This window comes from Spermophilus citellus, assembly GCF_964194105.1.
Source record: "Spermophilus citellus genome assembly, chromosome: 4".
Classification (NCBI taxonomy): Eukaryota; Metazoa; Chordata; class Mammalia; order Rodentia; family Sciuridae; genus Spermophilus; species Spermophilus citellus.
In genome coordinates this window covers 205,685,663-205,701,493 of record NC_138185.1, presented here as the reverse complement: position 1 = coordinate 205,701,493, position 15,831 = coordinate 205,685,663, and the positions used below count along the sequence as shown (strand labels likewise).

The 15,831-nt window shown below is 42.1% G+C and overlaps 1 protein-coding gene and 1 pseudogene across 15 annotated transcripts in view; both read left to right on the top strand.

Moving 5' to 3' along the window:
- Positions 1-15,831, top strand: part of LOC308648301 (high mobility group protein B1-like) — a 311,195-nt pseudogene that overhangs the window by 148,049 nt on the left and 147,315 nt on the right. The gene's annotated exons all lie outside the window — the stretch shown is intronic.
- Positions 1-15,831, top strand: part of STON2 (stonin 2) — a 1,178,066-nt gene that overhangs the window by 1,027,249 nt on the left and 134,986 nt on the right. For 8 of the 14 annotated variants that reach the window (XM_081291508.1, XM_081291506.1, XM_081291505.1 and 5 more), the window contains exon 1: positions 10,014-10,194. The exons of 1 other annotated variant lie outside the window; for it this stretch is intronic. The gene's annotated coding sequence lies outside the window, so the exon portion shown is untranslated. Of the gene's footprint in view, positions 1-10,013; positions 10,792-15,831 lie in introns of those variants that run through there. 5 more of the 14 variants (XM_081291514.1, XM_081291513.1, XM_081291511.1 and 2 more) reach the window with 5 other exon arrangements.

Here is a 15,831-nt window from a genome sequence, read left to right as displayed (position 1 = left end):
TAAGGATCACCTAAGATATTTATAAAAAGTGAAAAGATTTCTAACAACCCCTGCCCCCACTCCCACCCCCACATACACCTTGAGAAATTCTCATTCAGCAGATCTGAGATGAGACTTGTCAATGTCTAAGTTTGCAAAATGCCCCTAAGATTCTGGTTTTCAGAGAAGTTTGAGAGATACTAAATAATTGAAAAAATATGTAACTATACGGAAATGATATCCAAGATAGCAACTGAAATAATATTCCATGATGCATTTTTGTTGATAAGACATAATGACATATGTATGTATGTATGTGTAGAAATACACATATGCATATTTGTGTAGAAAAAGTTCTGGAAGGATGCTAGCTCAGCTGCTCTTGCCTCTGGGAATTCTAAGGGGAAGAAAAGGTGCACTTTCCATTTTTACTTGCATACTTAAGGGTTTGCTTACACATATTTAAGGGAGGATTTGTGATTTCATCAGTTCCCAAGGGTTTGGGGGAGGGTGAGCAGGGCTGTCATTTTCACTCACAGCCAGGGCCACCAGCCCAGAGGCAATACCTCAGTACAGGGCTGGAACCATGGTCCCTCTCAGGAGCCCCAGTCAGCCTGCAGCTCCTCCCTCTACAGTCCCTGATGCAGGGGGAGCACCAATTTGGGAAGAAAGCTTTCCAGACCATGGCTTGGCCAGCCACATAGCCAGAACTATGAGGTCATCCAGCACAGCTGCAAACTATTTCAAGGAAACAGGTGGTGTCTCTGACCTCTTCCAGGCTGGGAGTTTGCTGGGAGAGGCCTCTTTCAATGGTGTCCTGGAAGGCCAACCACAGAGGCCTCTGGGGCTGGGAAAGGGAAGCTCAGGGTCACAGGGTATCCTCAGGGGACGGTAGATAGTACTTGCTCCAAAACCCAAGTCTCAACCCTGGCTGCACATTCATTCACTGGGAAAGCTTTGGAAATGCTGGGCTGGAACTATAACACCAGACGAATAGGATCACTTCTGAGCCCAGGCCCAGGCATCAGCATTTTTGACAGCTCCCAAGAGATTTAAAAGTGCAGTCATAACACCATTTGTTGAAGATGCTATCCTTCCTCCATTGCATGCTTTTAGCCCCTTTATCAAATATAAGATAGTTGTAACTTTGTGGATTAGTCTCTGTGTCCTCTATTCTATACCATTGGTCCACCCGCCTGTTTTGGTACCAGTACCATGCTGTTTTTGTCACTATTGCTCTGTAACATAGTTTGAAATCTGGTATTGCTATACCCGCCTGATTCACACTTCCTACTTAGAATTGCTTTTGCTATTCTGGGTCTTTTATTTTTCCATATGAATTTCATGATTGCTTTATCTATTTCTACAAGAAATGCCATTGGGATTTTGATTGGTGTTGCATTAAACCTATAGAGAACTTTTGGTAATATCGTCATTTTGATAATGTTAGTTCTGCCTATCCATGAACAGGGTATATTTTTCCATCTTCTAAGATCTTCTTCTACTTCTCTCTTTAGGTTTCTGTAGTTTTCATTGTATAAATCTTTCACCTCTTTTGTTAGGTCGATTCCCAAGTATTTTATTTTTTTTTTGAGGATATTGTGAATGGAGTGTTTTTTCCTCATTTCCGTTTCAGAAGTTTTGTCGCTGATATACAGAAATGCCTTTGATTTATGCGTGTTGATTTTATATCCTGCCACTTTGCTGAATTCATTTATTAGTTCTAGTAGTTTCTTTGTAGACCCTTTTGGGTCTTCTAGGTATAGAATCATGTCGTCCGCAAATAGTGATAATTTAAGTTGTTCTTTTCCTATTTTTATGCCTTTAATTTCTTTTGTCTGTCTAATTGCTCTGGCTAGTATTTCAAGGACTAAATTAAATAGAAGTGGTGAGAGAGGGCATCCCTGTCTTGTTCCAGATTTTAGAGGGAATGCCTTCAACTTTTGTCCATTCAGAATGATGCTAGCCTGAGGCTTAGCATAGATAGCTTTTACAATGTCAAGGTAAGTTCCTGTTATCCCTAGTTTTTCTAATGTTTTGAACATAAAGGGATGCTGTACTTTGTCGAATGCTTTCTCTGCGTCTATCGAGATGATCATATGGTTCTTATAGCATCTTCAACAAATGGTGTTGGGAAAACTGGAAATCCATATGCAACAAAATGAAACTGAATCCCTTTCTCTCGCCATGCACAAAAGTTAACTCAAAATGGATCAAGGAACTTGATATCAAATCAGAGACTCTGCGTCTGATAGAAGAAAAAGTTGGCTCCGATCTACATATTGTGAGGTTGGGCTCCAAGTTCCTTAATAGGACACCCATAGCACAAGAGTTAATAACAAGAATCAACAAATGGGATTTACTTAAACTAAAAAGTTTTTTCTCAGCAAGAGAAACAATAAGAGAGGTAAATAGGGAGCCTACATCCTGGGAACAAATTTTTACTCCTCACACTTCAGATAGAGCCCTAATATCCAGAGTATACAAAGAACTCAAAAAATTAGACAACAAGATAACAAATAACCCAATCAACAAATGGGCTAAGGACCTGAACAGACACTTCTCAGAGGAGGATATACAATCAATCAACAAGTACATGAAAAAATGCTCTCCATCTCTAGCAGTCAGAGAAATGCAAATCAAAACCACCCTAAGATACCATTTCACTCCAGTAAGATTGGCAGCCACTATGAAGTCAAACAACAACAAGTGCTGGCGAGGATGTGGAGAAAAGGGTACACTTGTACATTGTTGGTGGGACTGCAAATTGGTGCGGCCAATTTGGAAAGCAGTATGGAGATTCCTGGGAAAGCTGGGAATGGAACCACCATTTGACCCTGCTATTGCCCTTCTTGGACTATTCCCTGAAGACCTTAAAAGAGCATGCTACAGGGATACTGCCACATCGATGTTCATAGCAGCACAATTCACAATAGCTAGACTGTGGAACCAACCCAGATGCCCTTCAATAGATGAATGGATAAAAAAAAATGTGGCATCTATACACAATGGAGTACTACCCAGCAATAAAAAATGACAAAATGATAGAATTTGAAGGGAAATGGATGGCACTAGAGCAGATTATGCTTAGTGAAGCTAGCCAATCCCTAAAAAACAAATACCAAATGTCTTCTTTGATATAATGAGAGCAACTATGAACAGAGTAGGGAGGAAGAGCAGGAAGAAAAGATTAACTTTAAACAGAGACATGAGATGGGAGGGAAAGAGAGAGAAAAGGTAAATTGCATGGAAATGAAGGGAGATCCTCATTGCTATACAAAATTACATATAAGAGATTGTGAGGGGAATGGGAAAATTAACAAGGAGAGAAATGAATTACAGTAGATGGGGTAGAGAGAGAAGATGTGAGGGAAGGGGAGGGGGGATAGTAGGGGATAGGAAAGGTAGCAGAATACAACAGTCACCAATATGGCAGTATGTAAAAATGTGGATGTGTAATCGACGTGATTCTGCAATCTGCATTTGGGGTAAAATTGGGAGTTCATAACCCACTTCAATCTAATGTATGAAATATGATATGTCAAGAGCTTTGTAATGTTGTGAACAACCAATAAAAAATAAATAAATAATAATAATAATAATAATAATAAAAGTGCAGTCATAGTTAAGCCCTCCCATCTAACCTCTGCAACCTAAGTCCGGGGACCCTCAGCCTTACCTAGAAGCTTGTTGGAAATGCAAAATCTCAGGCTCTACCCTAGCCCTAGAGAATCAGGATCTGTGTTCCAGCAAGATCCCCCGATTTTCCTGCGTTTTGGGAATGAAAACACTGCTGCTTTAGCCACTGGGGGTGGGGATGAACACACTGGCTCTGTGCTGGGGGCTTGCAGACCGGGTAAAATGCTAGCTAGATCCTTCACTTCTCTGAGATGCATTTGCCTTATTGATATAATGAAAATAATAAAACTTTCCTCTTAAATTATTGTTTGATGATGCCCCTGGAGCACTTAATCCTTAGCACTCAGTGAATGTGAGCTCCTATTTTGAGAGGATCATTACTGTGTGTAATCCTGAAACACAACCTGTTCAGTTGGCCAGCCTAGTATGAGCCTGTACTGGCCATGTTTCTCATCTGGGTGGCCCCCTACCCCATCTTGCCAGCTTCAAATGTCTTTTCTCTTCAGGGGCTTATACATGGGGATCAGAAAGTCTATGGCTGGATCCACACTGTCTCCAATTCAAAAGCTGTTTTTCCTGTTGAAATCATGTGATTACTCCATCGTTAGGAAAATAAAAACAATAAAAGGGTGTAGGTTCTCGTAATTGCTGTGGAAGCTGCAAATGTGGAGCGTTTCTGTGCCAGCTGGAGAGAAGGGCTTGTGGTTGGGATGTGCCAAGTCCCTGCCTCCCAGGCTTCTTGGTTGCAGTTCAATTCTGGATTGAGAGTCAGAGAAGCTGTGTAGGCGGCCTCGTGACAATTTGGGGATGGTCCACTGATAACGATGAGCATCGGACAAGAGCTTTCTGCAACAATAGTACTTTTATAAAAAGCTCTTTTTATTTACTTAGCAAACATTAAGCATTTTCCAATCCTAAGCATTCCACTACTATCTTGATTCATCATCAAAGTAACCCTTCTGAGGCTAGAATGAGCTCATTTTGTAGGCAAGAAATAGGCTCAGAGATGTTTGAGTCCAGGGTTAAATAGCTGTGGAGTGACAGAACTGGGATTCATGCAGAGTCCACAGTCCATTCTGGACCATTCTATTGTATTGGACTATTCTCAACCCAGGAATACCTGGCTTTAGAGAACCTTCCTAGTTAAATATTGAATTGTTTGTGCAATGTTGTGCTTTTTCCTCTTAGTGTTGAGAGGGGCACTATCTAAGTTACTCTCTGTTCCTTTGTCGCCTGAGAGAGAGGATATTAATCCACTACGAACTACTGTTTTGTATTTTATACACTATAATAGGTTAAAATCATCTCCCTTACTTCCTTCCACCTTTTCATTCAATAATCATTTACTGAGGACGTCAGAAATGGATGAGTAAAAAGGAGAGATGTATCTTGCTGTGAGGGACAGGAGTGTGTCAGAATGAATCCTGGCTGCAGGGGAGTGGAAAAATACTTTGTGGTTTTATAGAGCATAAAGGAATTTCAGGCAAAGGCACAAAGCTGGCTTTTATCTCCCTGCTCTTTTTTATTTGTTTATTTTCAATCACTAAAATACGGACTCTTCAAAATAAAACTTAATTGGGATTTTTCAGAATGGACTTGGTTTTAATATCATTACTATGGTTTTTGTTGTTATGGTGGTGCTGGGAATTGAATCCAGAGCCTTGCACATGCTGGCAAGTGCTATACATTTAACTATACCTGCAGTCCCCAAACTTGATTTTGAATTTCAAATGAGTTCAAAATAATGATTTTATAGCATCTAACAATTCTCATCACCACGCACCAAGCACTGTCCTAAACACTTAATTAACTCACTCAGTGCTATTTTTGTGTCTCCTTACCATGTTTTAAGTTGCCCAGTGAATGTCTTCATTCCTTCTATCCACAGCACCCAGGACTGTTGTGGCACTAAGTAAGAGCTCAAGCAGAATTTATGTAACAAATGAACCCTGCCATGGGAATACCATGTTATGGAGAATACCTAGAAAATCTAGAAAATCATTGTATTCTATATTATATTAGTTTCAAGTTCAACAAAAGTTCACAGAAGGGAAATACCAACATGAGCCAAAGATGTATTGAAAGACTTAAGGATGTTACAAGTCTTGAGTTGGAAATAAGAAATCTAAATATGGATTCTTCAACACTACTTCAGCATCTTAGCAGCAAGATTTCCCACTTGGAAGAATAATGGGTGGTGGGTGTTGGAGGGAAGGAATTAGGTCCTTGTAAGGGATTTCTTCTGTCCCATCTACCTCCTAACCTCAATACCAACCTTTTTGATTTGGGATGACATTGTCTATAATCTTAGCATGTTCCACAAAGTGACTATGCCATAAATATTTGTGGAGTCACAGAACTTTGTCATAAAGACAAAACTAAACCCTGAATTATAGACTGACATTCATTAAGAATTCATAGAAAGGAGAAGGATGGGTGTGGTAACCTCTTACTGAAGGATTTCTAGTAGATACAGAGTTCGGCTGGGCTGTGGGACATAAAAACACAGGTTCTCCCTCTCCCATGCCCCCTAATGTTTTTCCAAATTGCCAGTTAAAGTAGCCCTAGTCCTCTAGAACAGCTAACACTACAGTGACATTATTGATGGCCATTAGCCACATGTGGCTATTCAAATTTTGATACAACTTTAAATTCATTTTTTTTTCAAGTTTTGCAACTAACCATATTTCAATGTCCAATAGCCACACGTGCCTAGTAGCTGCCATATTGAATACCTCAGATGAAGAATATTTCCATCACCATAGACTGTTCTGTTGAACAACACAGATCTAGGGAGTAAATCTACTCTGAACTGCTGAAGGTGCAAGTATGAGAGTGAAAGAGACATATTTAACTGCTTTTCACAGACGAAGCAAAATTCCTCCACCTTCTATACTTTTAGCTATCATACCTAAGTACTTAATTAGCACTTTCCCAGTAACAGTTCCTACACTCTCAGGTTGTAGGCTGTGTACATTTTGTTTTTTCCAATCCAGTGGTTTTTAGTATATTCACAAATTTATGTAACTATAACCATTATCTCTACTTACAGAACATTTTCATCACCTCAAAAGGAAACCTTGTTTCCATTAAGCAGTTACTCTCCATTAAGCAGTTACTTTGCCTTTTTCCTATCCCTAGCAAATCACTAACTGGCTTTCTGTTTTTATGGATTTACCTATTCTAGACATTTCAGATAAAAGGAATTATATACACATCGTGTCCTTTTGTTTCTGGCTTCTTTTACTTAGCATAATGCTTTTAAGATTCATCTACATGGTAACATGTATCAATCAGAACTTTATTAGTTTTATGACCCGCATGGTTTGGATGTGAGGTGTCCCCCAAAAGCTCATGTGTGAGGCAATGCAAGAAGGTTCGGAGGAGAAAGGATTGGGTTAAGAGTCTTAACCCAATCAATGATTTAATCCCCTGATAGGAATTAACTGAGTGGTAATTTAAGTGGTAGGGTGTGGCTGGAGGAGGTGGGAATGGAGGCGTGACTCTGGTGTTTTGTAACCAAAGTAACAATCTCTTTGTGCTTCTTGATCACCAATGATGTGAGCTGCTTCTCTCTGCCGTACTCTCTGCCAGGATCTTTAGCCTCATCTCAGGCCCGGAGAAATGGAGCCAGCCTTCGATGGATTAAGACCTCTGAAACCGTGAGCCCTCAAATAAACTCTTCCTCCTCCACAGTTGTGCTGATCAGGTCCTTTAGTCACAGCAGTGAAAAAGCTGACTAAAACAATGACTGAGTAATATTCCACTATATCAGTTCATGGCTTTTTTTTCTTTGCATTTTTCAGCTATTATGAGTAATTATGTAATAAATATTCATGTACAAGTTTTTGAGTGGGCATACGTTTCCACTTCTCTTGGATATATACCTAGGAGTCAGAATTTCTGGGTTATATGATAACTCTAAGTTTAACTTTTTGAGGAACTGCCAAACAGTTTTGTGAATCAGCTATACCATCTCATCTTGTGTACCTATAAGAAAGATCTCATTTTTCTCTTTTCTTGAATGTGTTTTACATACAGGAACAACCTACTCATAGTATTCATAGTTGGATTGAATGGATGATCATCTACATCAAATGTCCATCTACTCTGGAACTGGTGGACGTCCTGTTGAAGACTAGGATAGGGGTGTAGGCCTAGTCTCCTTAGTGCCTGTCAGGTCACCTTATTAGCCTGCCAAGAATTTTTAGTCTATAATTCATGTTTACTGAGCACCTGCTGTGTTCCACTTACTAGCCAAGGTGTTGGGGATTCATTGCTAAGTAATGCACAGTTCTGTAGTTGAAAAGATGGTCATATAAGAGCAGATCTCTAGAATGCTGTTGCTCAGTGGCTGGGATAGTTAGTGAAGGCTTGAGTTAGGGGTTATCAAAAGAAGAAATGTGATGCAGGAGGCAGAACTAAGTAAAGAATTTTTTTTAGATAAGGCAGTGGATAGACCTAAATACATGCAGTTCGTGCCCATACGAACATTCCAGAGGTTTGTCTTGGGAATCCATGTTGTTCTTTCACTCATCATCCTTGGACTGAGCTTAGTGCAATGCAACTGAATTGAGCAGTGTGCCACATCGTTATGGGGCAGTCTCATTCTCTGGCTGAAACAAGCTGTCTGTTCTCCTTTGGAATGATGGCATGATCAATTCAAATGGAACTTCTGCTTTAGCAAAAGCCACAGCAATGAGTCCAGGAGCAAAGGCATACACCTGTAATCCCAGCTACTTGGAAAGCTGAGGAAGGAGGATCCACAAGTCCAGGGCAGCCTGGACAACTTAGTAAGACCCTGTCTCTAGTAAAAAATAAAAAAGGGCTGGGGATACAAATGTAGAGTTATCCTGGGTTCAATCCCCAGTAAAAAGAAAGAAAAAAAGAAAACCTCACAACTATGAAAAGTCAGCAACTAGAATTATGTATTCCTGGTTTGATGTCTTCTTGTGCTTCTGACACTGGAAGAGGGATGCATGTGAAAGGATTGTCTTCATATGGCCTCCACCTTGTTATGCTCTGGTGTTCCAACTAGGTGAGGCTCAACCCATTGCCTAGTTGATTCATCTTTTCAATACAAATGAATCAATTGTTTGTTCATTGATATAAACTAGAGAAAATGGAACTCGAGGGTCTTGGGCTGCTCAAAGTACATGACTTTTAAGCTCATCCTAAGGTAGAAGACAAGACTTTCAGACTAGGGCAAGCTGGTTTTCACTTGAGTCTTTAAGTGCTTGTCTACCAATCCAAAATTTCCACTCACAAGTTCTATTAGCATAGAATAGAACTAGGAAGAAATACCTGCAGAAAAATGATTTCATATGCTGTGTTATTTACTTCTACTTATTGCCTATAGGTGTTCAGAGGGGATGCCTTTCAGAGTGGCAGAACAAAGGCCTGGTGACATAGCAGTTGGATTTATTTTTTAGAAGGATTCAGTTCAAGTGGGTGAAAATCTTGGGAGGGCTAAAGAATTACAGGGGAAGAGACTGGAAGATGGGAACAATGATCATCCCTCACACTCCCTTTCTGGACCAGTTGTGCCTCTCCAAACAGTATGGAGTGACTGTTGTTGTCTTTCAGATGAAAATCTCTCTATGCTCATACCTAGAGTCACTTGTCTACATGCCTCACAGTACATAAGGACGTCCTTAGAAAGCTGTTTCCTGTATTTATATTATACACTTGGAACGGTTCCTATCTAATAATATGCACCATGAAAATGTTATAGGTAATTATTATAAATCTGCTTCATTTCCCTAGCTATTAAATTCCTTGTAAATGAAAATCTCACCATCTTGCTCTTTTACTTCTCCTCACAGCACCTATCAGTGTTCTTAATAATTTGTCGACATGGTTAGGACCTTGGACAAGTGGCTTCCCTTTTCCGAGCTCCAGTAGGAATACATACAGATTGTGTGTAGATTTTAATCCAAGTCCACAAACACTATTTGGCGCCCACTGTTTACAAGCTACTGCCCTGAAACCTACGCCCTATGCACAGTAAAATGTATCAAAATGAACATGAAGTCAAGCCTCACGTGGGAATGAGGCCAGGGGACCAATAATACTGGAACCTTGGAAGTCCCCAATCCCCCAGCCTCCCGGGGGTGTGGGTGGTCCTCCAAGGCGATACCATTTACCCTCCACTTCCATTTTATTCGAAGCGACACTTTTCGGTATTTAGCCTCCCGGTTCGGCCCAAAGGGGACAAGAACCGATTTTCAGCGTCCGGACCCGGGCCCCGAGGCGCGGTAGGAACGTGAGGCGGCAGCGCAGGAGGCTCGCGGAGCAGATCCCAGCGGTGCCCGGTCGGTCCCACCGCCCAGCTCCCGAACTGCCCAATCACGGCGCAGCTTGGGCGCGCGCCCCAACCAATCAGGAGCGGCGGGAGCGGCGCCGGGAGCCGGCGGGCGCCCAGCACGCCCGAGAGTCGGGAGCCGGCGGCTACGCTGCGGCGAGGAGCGACTGTGGCGAGAGCCTTGCGGCCGGCTGGGTCCCTGGACCCCACTAGCCGGCTCTGCGGCGGCCGCCTGTCAGTCGACGTTCGAGACCCTGCGGACGGCGTCTCAGGTAACTGCCCCTCCCCGCGGCGGGGGCACCGGCGCTCGGGAGAAAGGGGCCCCGCAGGTGGAGCGGGCAGGGGGCGGCCGGCCGCGAGGTCCTAGCGCCGCAGTGCTGCTCCGCACATCCCGAGTGCCTTCCGAGCCACCGCCAGGCGAGATACTTCCCCAAGCCGCGGGCGTCCGGGAGTGAGAGGAGCTTAGGTGAGTCGGCCTGAGGTGGGCGGGGGCAGGCGTAGGGGGAAGACCCCTGTGACCTCCGCAGCCTACACAGCACTTGTTGCCAAGGTGTCTTCCCTGGAGACCCAGGTCGTCCAGGACAGCTTCACTGGCCAGAGTGGGGAGGCGACAACAGGTGTCTCTGGGCCCGGTGCCTCTTCCCCCAAACCCCCCCACCCCAGGCCTGGAATCCCAGCCCTGGCGTTCCGCCTCACCTTCGGGGTGTCGGGAGACTGGACCCCAGCCTGGCCCCTCAGGCACGCTGCCCGCTGGACAGCGCCCAGAGGCCGCCTGGACCCGGGGCTTTGGATGGAGTTTCCTGCGCGCGTTGCCAAGCAATTTGCCGGACACCGCCTCTGGCTGAGATGAAGAGAGTTGGAGATGAGACGTACGTGTGTGTGTGTGTGTGTGTGTGTGTGTGTGTGTGTGTGTGTGTGTATGCGCGCTCTGGTGCAACCCCTACTGAAAGGAGCTGCCTGAGGGCTATGAGTGAATCATTAACTATAGTGTTATGCAGCTACTGGCCCCTGCCCACCTCTCTCTCTTCCTCCCTCTCCTTTTCACTCTTTCCCTCTCCCCTTTATGTCCTGTGCCTCGCGCGCCTAATTTATAAAGTGGCGATACCGATTAAACTTGCTTTGAGGATTATAGGAGCCAATGTCTGAAAAACAGAGCAGAGAGCCGGCACTTAGCATTTACTGAGTGCTTTATTGTATGAAGTGGATAGACTTTTAAAAAGTAAATCAGATGTGTCCAAACTGGCCCAACAACCATTTAGATCTCTGAATAGCTTTCTATACTTGAAAGGAAAAAAAAATGCTATTATTAGTGTTACTGATGATATCATTTAAAGGTAATATATCCTTTGGAGGAGGATATTTAAAAAAAAAAAAAAAACCCTCCTCCATTGTGATGTTGAGACAAATGGCCTCCAACTAGAAATCAAAGCTTTGTAACCCTTGAAAAAATTAGTATGAATATTATATGAAAAAAAAATCCCTGTAGTTTGTTAAATGTTCATATTTCATTAGTATGGCTGATTAGGGGTGGGATATTTTTAGGTTTTTGTACTTTCTAATGTTCCCATGAACAAATAAGTAGAGTTAAAATGAGTGAAAGAATAACAAAAGAAAAGCACCACACAACAAAATGCCAGCATCTCCTAGAAACTTGAAATTGCAGTTGTTACTCTCAGGCATTTAATCCTGCATCTGACCTGGGGGATCTAGTCCAGTCTTTTGCCATGGTTTCATTTTCCTTTCCTTGTTTAATCTGAAGATTAAACATTTGACCTCCTTCATTTTTTAAAAACCTAAAATATCAATATGTAGCAGACTTCCTTGGAGTTCTACCCTGTGACAAACTCATAAGGACCATCCTAAAGGTTCTTTAGGGTGATGGCATTTGCATCTGCCTTCCTTTTCACACTTCCCTAACCATGTAGCCTGGGACCTGGTTGTAGACAAAATGCTCAATTTCTTGTACAGTGTCATTTCTATGTGTCTTAGAATATATACATCAACTTAGAGAAAGAGAGGTCAGGAGATCAGAAACTCACTTCTAGAGAGATGCAAACTTATAAGTCTCAAATTAATGTAACTGTTTTTTTTTTTTTTTTTTCAATTGTTTACTAGGAGACTTTTACTCAGTTCTGAAAACTCACTGCTGGGGATGGAGAGAGGTATATGGCATAGGACAAGACTACCAAGTTCAGAGCCAGACCCCACCTGTGAAAATTCAGGCTCTGACTGAGGCTGGGAAACTTGAACAAAATGCTTCATTTCTTAGAGCCAAAATCTCTTTGCTCTGTCAAGTGAAGACTCACATTTATTCTTATTTTAGTGGATTCTAAGTATAGTGTTAATAGATGGGAAGCCTAGTTCTGGGGACATAGTTACTGATCTGTAGCATCTAAAGGAGGTTTTAAAAGTGAGAGTAATCAGTTACACCTAGGCAAGATAAAGTCCTGATTGAGAGGTACTGAGTGTCAAATGATGAGCAAGTCTTTTGTGAAACTAGGGCTGCAGTGGAATTGGAAAGGATAGAGTAGAAGAGAGAAGACATCCAGAAAGAGGAATGACCAAAATACCCATGGTCAGCTTAGGCTAAAGAACAAATAACCCCCAAAGATCCGCATGTCCAGAGTAGGCCAGTTTTAGTTCTGTCCTCATCTATGAGCTTATAAAACAGCCTCTCTCTGGGACAATGCTAATCTCATTATGGCAAAGGAAAAGAGAGAAAGTGACAGAACAAAACTATGACACTTCAAGTCGCTCAGAAGTGGCAGCTGTCCCTTCAGCTCTCATGCCGTTGGCCAAGGTCAATCACATGGTCAAGCTCAATGTCAGAGGTATGAGGAAGTGTAAGCTTCCTGCAGATAGCAAAAATGTGACAGAGTATGTGGGAAGGTACAGAAGGAAACAAGGTCAGGGAAGTGGCCCAGCGGAAGATAATGAAGGACTTTGGGTTGTGTGCCAGGGGCTTGGGCCTTTCTATGGGCAGGGAGCAGTGACTGAAGGGTTTTAAATTGGGATTTGATAGGGTCAGGTTTTCCCACTGAGCATACATCTCTAGTGGCAATATGGAGAGAAGATTGATATAGGTGAGATGAAAGGGAAGGGATGGTGAAAGTCTGAATGAATATAGTGGCCTTAAATCTCTCACTGTCTTTCTTTATGTGACAGGAAATTCCATTACTAGAAAATTTCCATTTCCACTTGAGTGGCTTATCTTCTTTATAAGTCCTCTCCTAAAAGGTGCATGCTCTCAATCTTAAGTTATCTTGAAAATCATTTAAAGCAGCAGTTCTCAGATTTTAGTGTTCATCAGAATTAGGGAAGGTTTGAGAAAAATAGATTGCTGATCCCGTCGTCCCATCACAGAGTTTCTTTACTGATCAGTTTGGGTGGAGCCTGAGAATTAGCATTTCTGACCAGTGCTTAGGTGATACTGATGCTGCTGGTCCAATGACCACACTTTGAAAACCACTGAAGGTAGAAAATAAGATGTGGTTGAGAGAAAGACCCAAATGGAAGGGTCCCAATGGAAGGAAGAAAAAGGCTGGAAGGTTCTAGCATTCTCCATGTAGCAATTTTGCTCAATGTTGGCTCTGTCCATTAGCAGTGGGGTCTATAAAAGTGACTGAGTCTCTAGATTTATATTAAATTGCAAATGCAGTTTTTCTAGTGAGGAAACAAATGGCAGCAATAACAAAAAAAGCTCAGATTCAGAGAAGTAAGCAGTATCCAAGTGCTGCTTTGTCCCCTCCCTCTGTAATTCTGCCCAACCTCTCCATCCTGTCATTGAGCACACACCCTTTAGTGTGGCTCCAGACCTCTTACTCAAGCCTGTCCACATATCCCAATCCCGGTCTCTCATGCTTCTTGTCATCCCAGTCATAATTTCTTCTGGAACTGAGTTGCCCATTGGGTGGACACTTGGCTGACTTTTAATACAGTCCAACCAAGAAATTGCTTGTGTCACTTGAGGTAACCTTTATGAATAAACATCTGTCCTGTGTGGTCATGCAAATTGTAGTCCATCCCCTCCACTCCCTAGACAAATAATTCCCTGTTAACCCAAGATCAACACATCCCAAATCATTTGGCTTATTCTAATAGGTGGAGCAAGCACAACAATTCTAACTGACTCATCACTCCCACAATGAAAGAGCATTTAAAAAATGGTTGTTAAGGAAGAAATATGTTAAGGGGTGTATATGATGTAGGAAATAAGATACAACAAGGGTTTCTTTTATTTTTTTTTTGTTATATTTTTTCTCAATGATGAAAGTTTGAATTCTACCTAGGGCCCAGATAGAAGTAGTGTGTCCATCCAAAAGACAGCATGTAGAGGCATTGAATACTTCCAGGGTCAACACTTAAGTGCTTGCTTGAGGGTTAGAATATTTGTTTCAAGGTGAGATGAGTACAAAATGGTCCACTGGAGTGTAGATAGAAAAACTAGACTCTATGCATATTCATTTTGTCTAAAATAATAAATATCATGGTAGGTTCAAAATGTAAAATGAAATGAGATTTGAGAAGACCCTTGTTCTAATTGAGATTTGACAGATAAATCACACCTTGAAAGTGTTTTTTTGAAACAGGAGATTTTTCTGTCTCAGGAGGGTTCTGGGTATCTCCAGAGGTGGATGAAAAAGTTTAGAATCAGACTTCTGTCCTGGAGACCTAAGGCCAACTGTTTGCCTCTCCAGGTAATTCTGAAAAGCCATTACCTCTCCTCTTTCAGGCTTGGCCTCTGTAAGCTCTATAAAGAATTGTAGCAGGTTTTTAGAATACTTGGCTTAAAGTTTCAAAATATGCAACAAATAAAACCCTAGACCTAAAAAGAGTGAGAGCAATAAAAGAAACTAGCCAAGCTGGGTACAATGGTGCATGCCTATAATCCCAATGATTCAGGAGGCCAAGACAGGAGGATTGCAAGTTTGGGGCCAGCCTCAGCAAATTAGAGAGGCCTTCTGTAACTTAGCAACATCCTGTCTCAAAAAAGAAAATTTAAGGGGCTGAGGCTGTGGCTCAGGGGTAGAACACTTGCCTGGCGTGCATGAGGCACTGGGTTTGATCCTTAGCACCACATAAAAATTAAAATAAAGATATTGTGTCCACCTACAACTAAAAAATACATATTAAAAAAAAAGAAAATTTAAAAGAGGACTGGGGATGTAGCTCAGTGGTAAAGTACTCCTGGGTTAAATCCCTAGTACCCCTCTCCCGAGAGAGAGAGAGAGGGGGGGGGGGAAGAGAGAGAGAGAGAGAGAGAGAGAGAGAGAGAGAGAGAGAGAGAGAGAGAGAAACTAGCCAGAAGGGCAGGAGGGTTGCAAGTTTGAGGCCAGCCTTAGCAACTTAAGGAGTCCCTAAGCAACTTTAGTGAGACCCTGTCTGCGAATATAAAATAAAACAACAAAAATGGCTGGTGATATAGCTCAGTGGTAGAGCACCCCTGGGTTCAATCCCCAGTTTAAAAAAGAAAGAAGAAAAAGAAATTGTCACTATCTCTAATTCAAAAGAAAGTATCATTGTCCCCCCATATATCACTGTATAACATTTATTCAGTAGTTTAGTATGTAAGAAATGTAAAAATAAGATCACTAGATAAATACTATCCTCTCTTTATGCTGTCTCTAGCAATAGCTCTTTGCTACTGGCCTGGTAAAACCTTTGGAAGGTAGTTCATGTGAATGGGCATTGACCATCTTCCGAGTGTGGGACCCTGAGGAACAAGTTCTAAGGAACTCAGAAGTGTAATGCTCAGTCTTCTGACATAGCTTCTGTTCTGAGAGTGAAACAACATAATATTTGTGCAAAACTATTAATAGTTAAACAACAACAGTAGGCAAGTAATCAAAGAGAGTACCAAGTGCTGTAAATTCAGACAGGGAATCATTTGGAGGTTGTGCTGGGCTGGG